This window comes from Nomia melanderi, chromosome 7 (genome assembly GCF_051020985.1).
Source record: "Nomia melanderi isolate GNS246 chromosome 7, iyNomMela1, whole genome shotgun sequence".
NCBI classification, from domain to species: Eukaryota; Metazoa; Arthropoda; class Insecta; order Hymenoptera; family Halictidae; genus Nomia; species Nomia melanderi.
In genome coordinates this window covers 426,586-443,633 of record NC_135005.1, presented here as the reverse complement: position 1 = coordinate 443,633, position 17,048 = coordinate 426,586, and the positions used below count along the sequence as shown (strand labels likewise).

The following is a 17,048-nucleotide window of genomic DNA, read 5'->3' as shown; positions in this document are numbered from 1 at the left end:
TCGCAAACAAACTTGTCATTTTTAACAATGGTTTCTTGTTAACTACTTACTTCCGCAATGAATAGACCTCCACGTAGAAATAAAACATTTTAACCACGTTTTTTTCAATGTCAAAATGAATTTTGCGAACACTTGCTTGCATCCTTTTTTATCAAATGAAAGGTATAGAATTACAGTATGATAATTGTGACATATATTTTCGAAATATTTGGTACAATTTTACAAGTGACACAAAATCCCTTTGACACTGTATTCCGAACAATACAGAAATTGATCAAATTAAAAAAAAGAAACTAGATGTCTTTAATTAATACAGATTTTTTAAACTAAACTTTAAATTAAAAGATAAGTTCGCGGATTTAACATGCGACAATCATTATTGAAAATTCACATCAGGATATTACAAAACAAATATTTATTGAAAACGTACAGTAATAAAACGAGTTTCAAGATTTTTCCTTTTACGAAATTCGAGAAATTCGGTTCTAGAAGTATCGAAACTCTCACGTTTACTCTGAATTTTAATCGATAACTACCCTCCTCCTTTTGAAAAACAATTTATCCATGAATTTATTCATAGCCATTTTTAGAATATTTTTTGCATTATCTTCCCACTTTATTTTCTTTCTGAACAAGTAAAGAACTTCCTGTAATCTCTCGCTTCTGAGTTTTTCTTTTGTGTCACGCGAAAGGAAGCAGCTGTCCGAGAGTTTGTCCCATTAAAATTCAGATATTCAAGCAGCACGTCTCAATTATGATAATGGAGGGATTGACAATAAAAAAAAAGGAAAGTCACTAATGATCGGAGCTGTCATTCAAATAATCGCTAGAAGCATCGTTGTTCATGTTCAATCATTCAAAAAACGAGCATGTGCACATGACTTCTGATGAACGACTTCACCCGGAAGCAATTTCCCCTGATTTAGAGGTCACTATATTGTATTGATCCAACGATTTCACACGAAGGTCGGTCAATTCATGCGTTTTTATTTGAAATTTTATTGAAAAAATTCCAGAAATAATGAATCAAATTACAATTTTATTTTAGCTTATATACTTCAGCATAATTAGCATATCTCTTTTTTCAATTGGTAATTAGTAATTTTAGCAGTATTAACAATTCTCTTCGCAGAATTAGTTTTCCAAATGGGCACAGTAATTGAACGACATTCCTTATCTGAATCGTAAAAATACGTGGCTGAAAGCAGCTCGAATAAACTTTGCTTTGTTTTCAAGAAGAAACGAATTAAAGGGAACGGCGCTATTGTTGCACCATTTAATGTTTTATTGCCTCGTCTTAAATTGCTTTTGTAACAAAATCACAAGGAACTTAATTACTGTCATAAATATACCTCATTTTTATTCATAAACTTTCCCTCTAAATGGAATAATTGACCAAAATTGTTAAAATTAACAAATTATTTTATTGAACTGTAAAATTATTGTAATTTGAGGTAAAAAAGTGAGAACCACTCTTTGATGCGGTTTGATTTTGCACACGCTCCGCAAACAGGACAGCATATAAACTTCCCTTATACTATGACGCTGTATAAAGTACCCTATAAAACTGTCCTACGCGTTTATGAACACCTTGTACAGGGTGTCTCATTTGTATTAAACGTCTACATTATTTTCACTGTCACTGAAAGTAAGAATATGACCATAAAATATTTATATTATTTAAAGTTGACAATTTTATGATAATAGAGAAAGATCCCTTTAAAAGGTAAAAAGGTATAGGCCGCTTGTGGCATGGCTAACACTTGACTCATTTACAGGATATTACCTTCCTTTCTTAACTAGAGTATTCAAGTGGAATTATTCTCGTCTTTAAACAGTTAAAGCTAACGTGTTCAGATTCGACAGAATACGTTTCCTCTGAAAAAATTGACTTTCCTGTCGGATCCTGCAGCCTTTTATAGAATATGGAAATTACTACCCTATGCAGATATTCCATATACACTCCGTGACAAAAGTACAAGACACCCTGCAAAATCATATGTACCAGTACTCGCGAAGAGATTTGTTTCTCCTGCCAGTGAATCGTTATTGTTTATCTCGGGAGATGTTCTTCTGCGAAGTATTGGGCTTACGGTTCTCCGAATACACGTACCATTATAAAAATACCTCTGATGACTCGCGACAAAGCTATAAGACAGTCGCTGTTTAGTAGTGAGACTGTAAATTTTTATCGAAATTTATGTGTCAGTCCTCTTGCTTGTTATTACAATTCCTATCTACTTGCAATATTTTGTACATTTTTCAAAATGCTACGAGGTAAAAAATTAGCCGAAGCCGAAATTAAGTTAATTGATGATTTAAGAAACGAAAATTATCCAATCCAAAGAATGACAAAACTAATTGGAAAAAGTCGTTGTGCATTATCCAATTATTTAAAGAACAAAAGAAATTATTTAAGAGAACACCCTAAAGATCGTCCAAAAGAAACAACATCGCGAGAGAGGCGTACCATTTTACGATAGGCATCCAATCCTACTCTCACAGCACGTTAAGTTGCAGCTGAAGCGGGAATAAATCCCAACACCCGCAATATTCAAAGAATCATATAAAAGGTAGAACATATTAAACGGCGTGAACTAATAAAGAAACCGCTCCTAACTAGCCAGCATAGACAGGCAAGAAGAAAAAACATTTCAATTTAGTCGGGCCCGTCGGCTTACATTACTATTTTCACGACTTACGAAAAGAGGAGATAATGTTGTAAAAGGAGCAAATGGGTGACGATAAGACCGAATCCAAATTTATTAACTGCAAAATGAATAGTCATGGTTATGTGAAAATCCTCGACGACCAGCTGACGGTATGATCAATATGGTATCCAAACAGTAAAACAAAAATCGATTTTCCATCAGAATAATGTAACAGTGCATTATGACCGTGTAGCTAAACGGTACTTCGAGGAAAAGAAAATGGAAACTTTACCATGGCCCGCTAGATCTCCCAACTTAACCCTTTACACTTGAGAGGCGACTTTTAGTCGTCATTCGAGTTAATACTGCAAAAATTATAAAATCAAAAATTCAATATTCAATTTTGAATGTATCAATATATGAGACGTAAAAATAAAATAGCTCTCACCCTTAAGCGATGCAAGATTCTTCTTTGTGTAAATTGCAAATGGTATTACCGAAATTTCATCAGAAAATAATCGATATTTATAATGAAAAAAAATATCCTCAATTGTCGAAAATTGTTGGGACACCCTTGCCAATGATGTATACGCGAAATGTCGGCAGCTCTACGAATTGAAGACTGCAAGACGTGTATACGAGAGAAATGGAGGACTATTAAACAGAAAACGATAAGAAAAGCTACATAAATCTCTCCCCAGAAGAACTTAGAGGTTGTGAAAATCAAAGGAGCTAGCACACATTATTAATAAAAGATAATAACGAAATTTGTATTTGGTTTTTACATAAGAAAAATAATCTGCCTTATAGTTTTGTCACGGATATCTGAGGTATTTCTATGATCCTACATGTATTCGGAGAACTGTACCAATACTTCGTAGTAGAACATCTTCTAAGGTAAACATTAACAATCCACTAGCAGGACAAACAAATTTCTTCGTACAGTACTAATACGTACCATTTTATAGGCTGTCTTATAGTTTTGTCGCGGAGTGTACCTTTGGAGATAATAGAATTCATTTAAAAAATGATGTTATTCCGATGCTATTAACTTACAGTTGTATAGCTTTACTTCTACCTTTCAGTAAATCATTTCAATATTTGGAGAGTTTTCGAAATTAGTACTACGAAGTAGGTTAATAATTGAAAAGTATGTATATAATTTCATATTATTATGCTTCAATTTTATCAAAATTTTTATTTTGAGCACTTTTTCAGCTCCGCAAAATGAGTGTTGCTTTGTTAATCATTTTTCTTTATTTTCAATACCAGTTAAAGCATTGGAGTAACTTCGTATATTTTAATAAATAAAAAGATAAAGTATACTATTAATAATGTAACATAAGAGATTTTAAACAGAGACTGTAATGAATAAAATTATTGAACCTATTTTATTGAATGTTTCTAATATTTCACATAAGTATCTCGCATAGCATAAAATACAATTAACTCCTAATTAAACAGAAATTACACAATCAACACATAATTACTGTAAAAGTAAATATTAAGAAATGTAAAAATGATGGAATTTTTTTATACGTGTTCAATAAATTTTAAAGCTAAATGAGGTTTTAAATTTAGAAATTTTACCGCATACTTTTTACGTACTCTTTCTCTTTGAACAAAAAGAAACCCTTGTAGCTATATTGTACTAATTTACAAGTTTTATTTTCTCAAAAAATTTTTTCATACAAAGACAACTACATTCTTTAGTAACTAATATTTGTAAATAATGAGTTTGTACACATTTTTGGAAGTTTCCAGAAAACAGATACAGTGTAAACAAAAATTATCTGTTTAAATAATTTGTAAAATTAATCAGAAAAAGCAAGATATCAAACGAAATATCAAAGCAATAAGTATTCGTACAATTACGTCAAAAAATACGTAATAAAAATTAATTTACCAACAAAAAACTGAACTAAACAGTTGATTACATTACTTTACAAACCTGCCATATCGTAACCAAAATAATATTCTTATTTTGACAAGTAAAAATTGAACTTGTAATACTAAAATTTCCTTCACAATAACTATATCTATAAAATTGCAAAAAATTAAGTACCGTAAGCAGGAACATCTGAGTCGAAATAAATCATACAACAAAGGATTAATAACCTGTTCAGTATACTGGTTAATTTTCCGTGGACGTCCAATTTTTTTATTGTTTTGCAGCTTCTTCCTTAATCCATACCTGTCAATGTCGGGGTCTAATTGTAATTTTCGAAATTTTTGTTAAACTTTTACACTGATTACGAAGATTGATTGTTGCCATAACTACCGGGCCGAGCGCCATGAGTGAACGTTTCCCTTTACCCCTGTGCACTTTAAGCTTCATGGATTGACTCAAAACGTAAGGGGCGCAGTACTTATTACTCTTACATTTTCATCGATTTCTTTTATTTTCTTGTTAAATCAATAAGTGATTTAAAAGCTAATTCTTATTTGCACTATACATATTCTGGAGAATTTCAAGAATATGTAGAAACTCATTATTTATCAAATATTAGTTAATAATTTACAATTTCACGAAGATTTGTTTTTGTTTTTGTGGCTGTACAAATACTTTCTACAGGAAAATGTGGTTTCCGAGACTATATTAATTATAAAAAAAAGGGAAATAAATTTACATTAAAAATAGGAGAAACGAAGTAATGGAAGTTCTTTTTAATCTAATCTTACATAATTCTAAGATTATAAATCACCATCCTAGTAAAAATTAATAAGTAATAGGTTAAACGTTACTGAAATTTATTATCACTTGGGAATAGAACTAATAGTACTACTATACTAAGGTATAGCACAAAAGAGTTAATGCAGCGTAACAAAAAGTAATGAATCCATTAGAATCTATTAAACGTGACATTTACTACAATATCATGGTTAGATTAACAGCAGAGCAAGTATAACTTAATCCCGTACTTTGCATTACGTGGTGTGTTATCTCTTTAGATAACATAGGTATTTACAGACGCATGCAGAACTGCAACATTCTGTATTTTACTTTTCATGTTGGAAAACATAAATTTATTACTAATGTATTTTCATTTACAGTTAATGTATGTTCATATGAGAACAATCAGAAAATTGATTGTTTCAATATTATAAAAATATATCTATATTGTCGTATTTGGTATAGTTCAGTGAAATTTCAAGTCAGATCCCTTTTAAAAATGAAATTTTCTTAAGACTCTGTGTGACAGAGAAAGACGGTTATGGAATTTCAATTCCGAAGATAAAAATTTATAAAAATTTATAAAACTAATTTTCAGTTAGTTAATTGAACTATTAATTTTGATCCATTTATAGATTTGAAAATAAAATTGTATAGAATGGACACGATATGAAGAAATGTATAAAATATCTGAAATAGAGAATTTTTGTATATTTGTTAGGAAAATCCATTTTCTATTGTAATTTTATTCTTGAAATTATATTCTTAAGAATGTTAATTTGCATAAAAAACTGCAATGTAGTTACTATATCGAAAAGTATATGTCGAATAGTTGCAGTAATCTCAGAAAAGTATTAACAATTATTATATCTACAACATCTGTAATAAAAATTGTTTCACTTGGATATATGATATTCAAATGAGAAATCAATTTTCGAATGACGTTTCGTATTTTTGCGTAAACTTAAACAATACAGTGATGTAGATTTCGTGTAGATTTAAAGCTATAACGTACAACGAGTCAGAATTTCATTCCGCAGATGGAGAATTCGCTTACAGAATCTTTTAAAAAATGCAATAAGGGAAACTATATATAGTAATCCCCACGTATCTTCTTATTTTCATCTAATAATTCAGTGAAATACATAGTTTAATCCATAAACACCCCATTATTCCTTTCGTACATATCTACACAATATATAGATCATTATTTACATGAATCAACACAGTAGGTTATTTTCTATAAAATAAGTATGAACTTATCTATGTTAAAAACCCATAAAAAATGCATTCGAGATACTTATTAAGTAACGAATAGTACCGGAAATAATTGCATTCATAGATGAAAATGGAAGACCGTATACATTTCCAACAAAGAATGATAGTCGAATATTATTCTGGAGAAGAGACTTAAATTTAGGGAAAAATTCAAATTTTGTTCAAATATACGTTTTTCCCTTGCAAATAGAAATACGAGCTTTAGAAGTTATAAACGTGGGTTGAAGCATTGAGTCAGATATTCGCAGAACCTTTTGATTACTGAAGTCTGGGATTCATTGGCAGTGATACGCGTTTACGCATGGATGGACAACCACATTGTGATCACACTAGAATTCACAAAAGCTCGGAGAACGTGTCCGCTGCGAAAACAAATATCAAGCGACCCCTGTGTTCAGGGATCTACGTGCAGAGAACATTTTGAATTTACCTTTCGTCTGGGGATACAATTATACGTCACTTCCGTATAATTGATAAAAATCAAAAGTTCGCATAAAGCATTTAACATTTTGATCGTCGTGTCACTTAAATTCGATCAATGTAATTTTTTAAATAAATTTTAACACGTTGAATGCTGTGGGGGTCACCGGTGACTCCCAACCAAATTGAATTACCATAGTTCGCCCAATTAAATGATGGTTATTTAAAAACGTTTCTATATTATAAATAATGCTATTTAATGTGGTGACATCCAGTTATATGAACATGCGACAATAATAATGCAATTCAATTAAGTAATTTAATATTACACTTTTTCCATTTTGTGTATTTTGCTCTATGAAGTCGCGCGGCATTTAACGTGTTAAATGCATTAATTCGGTTTCTCGAATGAACATGAATTCCATTTTTATTTTGTTTTATGTATAATTGTTTGCAAATTCGACGAAATTCTTGATCATCGAATTTTTCAAATAAAACCAGTAAATCGATATTCAATGATAAGTTTGTTCGCAGAGATTTGTAGCAACACGGAACAAGCTTTAAATTGGAAAGAAGGTCGTATTGGACATACATTTATATGAACGTTTTATGTTATTTATGTGTTATGAATCCGCTCCTGCAGTACTTTCCGCATAGTGCAGAACACTCCAAGAATTATAAGACGAATATGGTAAATTGTACCATGAAAATGACGGTGGACGTACACACACTTTTCTATTATTCATTAGTTATTTCATTTCACAGCGACCACCGTCATAATCACGCGCGATTATTGAGGAGTTAATGTCATTGTATATTGCACCATTAATAATTCACTATTAACCGGCTAATAAAATGGTTCCATAATTCAATTATAATAAGTTAATATTTAAATTACAAAAATGCAAATAAAATGATATCAATTTAATATCCAATCTAATAAGTAATGTTCTATTTCATAACTTTTACTTGTTTTGTATGTTATACGTTAGAGAAGCAACGTTGTCTGAAGTGTACAGCGATTATTATAGTTGCAAAAACTATATTTTGCAACTCTTTCAAATAGTGAAAGAATAATATTTTAATATAAAACGGTATAAATAAATTATGTAACCAATGTTCTGATAGAAAGTGAATAATAATTAAAATACTGTTCCGTTTCAACTTATTTTTTCAATCTTTTTTATTCGTTTATTGTTTCATTATTTTATTATTCTTTGATAAATCAACATCAATCACATATTTAAACTAACATTTTCAAACTTATAGACACTAGCTTCTACAGCACTTTAACGTTTCAGTTAATAAATGAAACAGGCCGTTGTGTACATTAAGATTCAAGTGCATCGCGAAAAAGTTTCCTCGCGTAACGTTTCTCAAGTGCTTAGCCCGCGAATTAAAGAAAACGGCGTCCTGGCTCTTCGTCTAGGATAAATATTACATAGGAAACGTGTTCAATCGCCCTGAAAACGTTTCCCAATATCACGTTTTAGTGCTTATTTTTGAACGGTGGCCGTTGTAAATTCCGGTCGCGAGATCGGGCCAACAGAATACCTCTATACGTCGAAATTCGACCAATCATGAACCCTTGCTCTCAAACTCATGAAAAGGTATTTTCAATGTCCTTCGAACGCAATATCTATCAAAAGCGTGCGGCGTCTATTGAAATACTTGTCGCTGCGAGCTACCGAGTGGCTTTGTTCACGCTAACACCTTATCCCGAGTGACTGTTCCAGAAATGTATCAGACGAATCGCAGTATGCCATGAATGATGCGAATGCAGTACGACACTTAAATTGAAAAGGCGAAGATTTGTTATCTTAATGAAATTACCTATCGCTAACTTTGATTTTGCTTAACTATCTTTCACGCACACGCGAATATTAAGTTATACGTACATTGTCATCCTATAAACAATATAGTTTTTTATATTTCTTTTATTGGAAAAATATAAGACATACACGATTTTATTTAGTCCAATTATAACGTATAAGTCGATCATCTAAAGATAATGAAGGAGAGTATATTTCAGATTAAACAAACTTTTGTTCATCTTAATTTTTAATAATAAAAAAAGCATATAAACGCTGCATAATTTATGAGATGACCTTGTAGCTTTCCATTTTCTCTGCATATCTTCTGGTGTTAGATTTCGATTCGTAACTATGTAATGCGTGTGCGATTTATAAGGTTATCTTCATTTCATATAATGAATTGAGTATATGAGAATCATTAAATATGCATTAAAAACACAGCTGTTAAAATTCCCTTGCACAGGTTTCTCTGCACCCGAGGTAGAAGCGTTACTTCGACGACGAGGTTTTCCACTATTATTAGTTTACCGAGGTGCAAACATGCTCTTCCTGATCACAGCGATGACTGCGAAACGTAGTTTCGCATCGTGCCGCGTTACACGCTTCGAAGTATACGCTGATTCGCTTTGAACGCTTTAAACGTGCTGCAATGAGTATGAATCCCGTGGAAATTGCGTTGCGAAGTTGCTTAACACCTTCCTTACTGAAGGTGACTTCAATCAGCCGACGTTAATCGTTCGTTGGATGTCACAAGTAACTACAGGAACTCATCGTTACAATTTTTATGAGAAATTCTGTTATCGATGCAGTAATGATTGGAAATGTATTAATATGCATTTTCGTAACTGAATCTTATTGATTGGAAACGTATTAACACTTTCGATGTAGAAACAAGGGAACTCTATCTCTTAAAACTGGACCTTACTTATTCAGATGAGCATTTTTGTATTTTTCTTGTATAGAGGGTACACGCTAATCCCGGGTGAGATGACTCTGAAGTTAAGATGACCCGATCTCATTAACCCTTTCTGGTCCGAATTAATTTTTCTTATTTTCAGTTGTCCAGTCCAAATTAATTTTTTACTTTTATCAATTCATTGTATACCTAAGAACTTTCTCTCAGTTTTAATAAAATTATAAGCATGATGAAGTATAAAATAAGCTGAAAAACAATTAAAGACCTTTTTGATTGTTTCTAATATGAATCAATTAATTGACGTGCAGAAATGATTAAAGTAATTATACTTCTTAAATGTAAAAACTATGACGAGCCACACTCGACGTTGGATCTGCTGTAAGGAAATGTTATATCGAGTCAGATTCGACGTTGAACCGCAAACGGTTAAAATTATCAAATATTCTCAATTTTCTTGAATGGTGTACTGAATTTTGTACAGAAACCAGTTTAACTATTCTTCTTATATAGGCACATCTATTTTCATAAATATTTTTAATTTTTTTTTAGGTATCGATAATATTATGATGTAATACTTCTTTTTAAAAAAGTGGATCTTGCGTTGCTGTAAATATGTGATATGTATTTTGGATTGGTTCATCATAAACTTTCGCCTGTGGATATTTCCGCAGAAACAAATCTAACGAAGACAAGTCAGAGGAACGAGGAGGCAAAGAAATTGGACAGTGCGTGCCTAACCAACGCCCTTCAAAAATGTTTTATTTCAATAAACACTGACAATACGAGAATAATAAGCTGGACAGTCATCTTGTTGATAATATAAAGTACGCTGTAAGTCTTGTGGAAGAATTTGCAATAGCGATGATAATTCATGTAAAAATTTTCATTACAAAAATACGGCCCAATTAACACTAACCAAGACCGGCACTTTGTACTGTAGGAGTCCCACGTTAGGCAGGTCGGCCTATGGCATAAAATTGAAGAGGGGCAAGGAGAGAGACGTCCGCTCACAGCGCTCGGCTTGATCGTTATGGGATCTTGGTTTCGGACGTCCAACTGTGAGCATGTTTGCCCCTCCAAGGGTCACGTGGCGATCGTGCTATGGGAAGTGGCGATCCCAGAGTGCCTGAGCTAGGGTCTAATCAACCCTTGGTGTGGACGAGACACCTTGATCTGGCAGGCACTGCTTATTCATGTATGTAAGAAGCCGAACAGGTCCAACCAATTGACTTGTGAGTGATTGTTACTACGGGGTCCGGGTGCCCGCGGGCAACGCAATGCGATCTGTCCGGACATTCGCGTTGACTTCGTAGTGGTGGTGGTTGTAAGCCCGCATGCTGGGCTAGAGACCTTTCGAGGGTCTCGGCGCGTGAGCAGCGTCCCACCTGCTCCTGGACCAGACAGGAGATCTGGTAAAATTTTTGAAAGGAATTCGGCGTCACCAACAGTCTACTTCCATGGGACTCGTCATCCCCGGGGAGCAACGCTGGTAAAGCTACAGCCTCAACTCACTGAACTTAATCTCAGTCCCAAGGTAGGCTTACATGGCAGGAACTTGGAAGATAATCTGACTACCCTCTGTGGGCACGTTTGGCGTTTTAGCCGACCAAAATTAAAAGCAACTGTATATTGAATTTTTTTGATAATATATTGTTATATATAAATAATTATACATATTGATACTTAATTATAAAGAATATTATTAATTAAATAATTAATGTTACATATTGTTAATTATATATACACATATAAAAAATTGTATATTTATATAGAATGTGTTATATTATATACCATGTAATAAATAATAATAATGCGATAAGTACTAATATATAATAAATAACAATCTATTACATATTATATGGTAGCCTAATAAATATTAATTATTATAATTATCCGGCCGTGACTAAGTGCTCAAACGATTCGTGTCGTGAAACAGAAAAAGCGCTTTAAAAGAGGGATGGTAAATATGAGGAAAATATTCTTCTTGTACAATAAACACAAACATTTGCTAAATATGTGAAGTATTACAATTATGAGAAGTATGTATCGAACGTTTTCAACAAAATATGATAGTACGATGTAATGATATGTAATTATATAACTATATATAAACAAAATAAAGTATATAGTATATAATAAATGAATAAATAGTCAATATTTGTAATCATATGTATTTAGATAGAAAATTGTACATTTATATAGAGTGAATTATATTACACATCATAAATGTAAAAAAAAACAATAATAATAATATAATGAGTAATATTACACTGTCACTAACAATAATTAACAAATCACAATCACTTACATAATACATAATAGGTCAACAAATATTTAGTATAGAAGAATTCGGTTGGGATGCGGTACAGAAAAAATTCTTTAAAAAAGGGAGGCAAATTTGAGCAAGATTTTTTTTCTGTAATAAAGAGAAATCTTTGCTAAATATGATAGTGCTTGAAACAAGGCCAGATCTCGCCGTACACCATATCAGAATCGTTCGTGAAGCATTATACTTATAAGTACTATCATTGCTTACACACAATGCATAAATATAAACAATTAAAGAAAGATGAATAATAAAACAGTCATGTATTATTTAAAGTGCAGTATATACTTACCTGTAAAGCTTTCACCCTGATAAAAAATGTACACATTTTTTTTAAAACACAAAAATGTTTCGAAGAATGAAAAGAGCAAATCGAGAGTAACGAAAACTCCGAACATTTAACAAAGTCCAGGAGCTTATGAATAAACGGATAAAAAAATGCTATTGGTATGTTATTCTTCATACATTGAACTATCTTAGGGAAGAGAAAATTTTCAATTTAGGTGCAATTTTAGTAAGTGACTTTTAGCCGGCTAAAACGGCAAACGTGCCTATAGTGCGTCCTCGTTATTGGCCGAACCACGAGCTGAAGTAGAGCGTGTGAGCGAGTTCCCTTGCCCTTCTTCACTTTTGAGCCACAGGCCAGCTTGGCTAACGTGAGATCCCTACAGTATATACCTATTCTTACCGTAACCAGTCAAATACATAACTACAAAATAATGGTAAACAAGTTTGATGTCAAATGTTTCTTAGCTGAAATAGAAACAAAAATATAGGAATTGATATAGAGTTAAATGAACGAAAGAAAACGCAGAATTTTTAATGAAATTATAAAACCGGTTATTTGACCTTGTTTAAGACAAAATTTCGGAAATAAAGGTTATCGCACAGTCATTCCATAGTACGTCATTGAATCCGTTTTAATGGCGATTACAAAACTATGCTATCTAAAACATGTTATGTCATCTAAAAGAGTCAAGGTCACCTTGAAATTCTGTTGAAAAAAACATATTTCGGAGTTTTTCTTATTGCTAGTTATAACCCGTTTGAAACTGATTAACTTATGATTAAAATATTTTTTTCTACAATCACCGAAAGTACTGGAAAAATGGTTGGGACAGACAAAATGTACACTGAATACGACATGTACTGAAATCTCATTTTGGTCAACCTCTTAATGTGCTGCGCCTGCACCGATTTTGATGATTTTAAAATATGTTGTTGGAGACATGATTTTGAACAACTTTGTTCTTTATATGTTGCTCACGGAAGGCTTTAGTTTCCGAGATAATCGTCCGTGCGGATATGCTTGTGGCCGATTCACCGGCGCGCTCATGAATATAAAATTCAGTGTAGTGGTAGCAAATGTTTTCGCGAATATCTCGAAAACTAAAACTTTCCGTGAACAATCTATAAAGGAAAAAGTTTCTCAAAGTTATGTCCCGAATAACATATTTCAAAATTATCAAAATCAACATGGACGCATTACATCGACAGGATCACCCTCAATTTTTAAACATAATTAATGTATACTCTTACACAACATTAAAAAATTACTACATTGTTATCGAGCAAAATTTTTAGAATCACAGATTATTAATTGAATTTTTTCAATGAGCTTCAGCTTCGCTACATCGTTCGTGTAAGAATTTTTCGGCAACAAATAGTGATGTGAATTAAGTGAATCAATACGTAAATACGTATTGGTTCTATGAACAATACAATTCATAGCATTTTTTTTATCATATATTCAAATTTCATGTCGCACAAACCCAGCGCATTTGAACGATACGAACAACTGACGGAGCACTCACAATGTGACGAAACGCGCTCAACTTTTCGTATACAGGATGAGGCACTTAATACCGGCCACCTAAATAACGTGGCTGCTATTGGTGATAGGAAAAAATGCATCAGGCCAAAATTATTTGGTATCGAGGGGCTGATCATCCGTGTAGCGGCATAACCGGACACAGGAAAGGTTTTCTTCAAACATCAGCGTTGCAGACCCGTGCGGGTGCGTTAAATTGTCGAGCCCTAAAACGCGCGAAGAAACAAACAAACTACCTAGCTCCGCACGTGGGGGAAAACCTTCCTTTTCCGAACGAAATCATGGGAATTTCCATGCACCCCATATCTTTGTCTGCGGACAAAGATGTGGGGGTGAAGCGATGTTAAATGGAAGCCGCCGTGATAGCCACATCTCACTCCACGTCCATTCGTTCTGGCGCTAGGTCAGACGGAAATTTGTCCGCGAATCTTATAAGTGTTGAGTAATAAATAAGAGTTTTCGTTAAAACTAATTAGTCATTTCGCACCCTACTACCCACATTGGTGACCCCGACGTGATATTGTGCGCGGAAAACGAGGTAGTTAGTGTGGGACTGATTAAAATTGAGTTAGCTCTATTGCATTGTGCGGTACATCCAGTTTTTTTTACGTTACGATGGCTACGGATTCAGCAATGGAATTTGGGAAAGACTCATGTGCGTCTGTCAGTATACCGAAATTTGGCACGACAAAGCAGCTATTCCTACGAAGACGCGTGTCATTGAGCAGCTGTGTGCTGAAATGAAAGAAATGAGATTGCAAATGAACGCGATCATGAGGGAGACGCGACAGCCTCAACGAACGAGGAGATCGAGTTCGCACGCACGAAGTAATTCGCGCAGTCCAGCCCGCGACCGAACGAAACGGTTGTGCTGGTACCACTTCAAGTACGGAGACAAGGCAACACGATGCGTAACTCCGTGCGCCTGGAACCAGCAGAAGACGCCGGAAAGCTAACCGGACTGTCAGTCAACGCCGCCGACTGCGGCGATACTCGAACTGGCCGCATTTTTGTGACGGATAAGGCGATGTAAGTCCAATTTCTAGTGGACACGGGTGCCGACGTCTGCGTTTACCCCCGGGCAAAGGTAGGAAGCCGATCGAAAAAGAGCGAGTATTATCTTTTTACTGCAAACGGCTCCCCGATAAATACGTATGGGTCTCTGGCAGTGAACCTTAACCTTTCACTTCGTCGCGATTTTGCTTGGCGGTTCATCATTGCCGACGTGGATATATACCGATCATCGGAATGGACTTTTTGTCGCATTGCAATTTACTTGTCGACCCTCGCAATCGACGGTTAATGGATGCGACAACTACCCTTTTCGTGATTGGTCGGTCGGTCAGTGGAAATATCGCGTCAGTAAAAACGACGTATGGAGACTCCATATATCAGCAGCTTCTCGCCGAATATCCAGACCTGACGAGACCTGCTGTATTTAAGCGGGAGCTTGTAAAGCACAACGTGGAGCACCATATCAAGACGACGCCTGGACCTCCGACCTTCAGCAAGCCCCGTCGGCTAGTGCCGGATCGTCTCTAAGCAGCTAGCCGAACAGTCCCCGACAGGTATTCACCACCCCATATCGAAAACTTCACGCACGCGCTTTATGGTAAGAAGATTTTCTCCAAAATAGGCCTGATTCGAGCCTATAACCAAATCCCTGTCGCTCCTGCGGACATCGAAAAAACGGCTATAACCACTCCGTTCGGTTTATTCGAATTCTTGTTTACTCCGTTTGGTCTTCGAAACTCGAGCCAAACGTGTCAGCGATTCGTCGATGAAATCATTCGCGGTTTAGATTTTGTATACGCATTCATTGACGACTTTTTCATAGCCTCAAATAATGAGGGAGAACATTTAGAGCATTTAAAAATTCTTTTTAATCGTCTAAACCAATACGGAGTGGTTATAAATCCTGCGAAATGCGTGTTCGGCGTTAGGCAAATAGAATTTCTCGGATACACGGTAAATTCCGAGGGTATTAAGCCTGTAGCCGAGCGTGTAGAGGCAATACAAAATTTCGCGAAGCCGTTAATCGTCAAACAGCTTAGGCGTTTCCTAGGTATGGTTAATTTTTACCGTCGTTTTGTACCTGGAGCCGCCAAGCATATGATTCCGCTAAGCGACCTGCTTAAAGGTTCGAAAAAGGGAATCGCGCCGGTGTCATGGAACGAGACAGCAGAGAAGGCTTTTGCGACCATTAAAACTAGCCTAATGCATGCTACGCTATTGAACCAGCCCGCGCCCAACGCACCTCTGAACATCACTGTAGACGCGTCGGATTATGCGATCGGTGCAGTTTTACAACATCAAGTTAATAACGATTAAAACTAGCTTAAAACTTAGGAGAGTTCATTTTCCAGTATTCAACGTTTACCTGTATTGCGACGTAGCCAGTAATTCCGTCAGAACGTATGTACCCGTAGCATTAAGGAGAACCGTTTTCGACTCGTTGCACGGATTATCCCACCCAGGAATTCGAGCAACGCAAAAATTAATTACCGAACGATTCGTATGGTGAACCATCGGTCAATAGAGATTGTAGAGAGTGGGCTCGAAATTGCATCCCATGCCAACGGTCGAAAATCTCAAGACATGCAGTAACTCCAGTGGGAAAGTACATAAGTCCGAATAGTAGGTTTGAGCATGTGCACATTGATATCGTGGGGCCTTTACCGGTATCTCGAGGGCATAAATACTGTCTAACGTGTATAGACAGGTTTTCCCGTTGGCCGGAAGCAGTCCCAATTGCAGAAATCGATGCGGAAACAGTCACGAGAGTTTTTATAAGCACGTGGATTGCTCGTTATGGGGTTCCCTTGAGAATAACAACAGATCAGGGACGCCAGTTTGAGTCCAATCTATTTAACGAACTAGCTCGTTTAGTAGGCGCGACTCACTTCAGAACGACTGCTTACCATCCTCAGGCTAACGGCATGATGGAACGGTTGCATAGGCAACTCAAAGCCGCAATAAAGTGCCATGAAACTGAGGATTGGATCGAAATTTTACCAATAATATTACTCGGTATACGCACAGCCATTAAAGAAGATTTAGGAACAACAGCCGCGGAAATGACTTTTGGTGCAGGTCTACGCTTACGTGGTGAATTTTTTGTTTCGACCGGAAACGAAG

The 17,048-nt window shown here is 35.0% G+C and overlaps 2 protein-coding genes across 4 annotated transcripts in view; one reads left to right on the top strand and one right to left on the bottom strand.

Annotated features, from left to right (window-relative positions):
- Positions 1-17,048, bottom strand: part of Rgk3 (Rad, Gem/Kir family member 3) — a 143,092-nt gene that overhangs the window by 76,950 nt on the left and 49,094 nt on the right. The gene's annotated exons all lie outside the window — the stretch shown is intronic.
- LOC116424216 (uncharacterized) overlaps positions 1-17,048 on the top strand; it is a 185,951-nt gene that overhangs the window by 131,941 nt on the left and 36,962 nt on the right. Inside the window, exons 4-5 of one of the 3 annotated variants that reach the window (XR_012999026.1) lie at positions 10,303-10,584; positions 10,694-10,840. The exons of 1 other annotated variant lie outside the window; for it this stretch is intronic. The gene's annotated coding sequence lies outside the window, so the exon portion shown is untranslated. Of the gene's footprint in view, positions 1-10,302; positions 10,585-10,693; positions 10,841-17,048 lie in introns of those variants that run through there. One more of the 3 variants, XR_012999027.1, reaches the window with a different exon arrangement.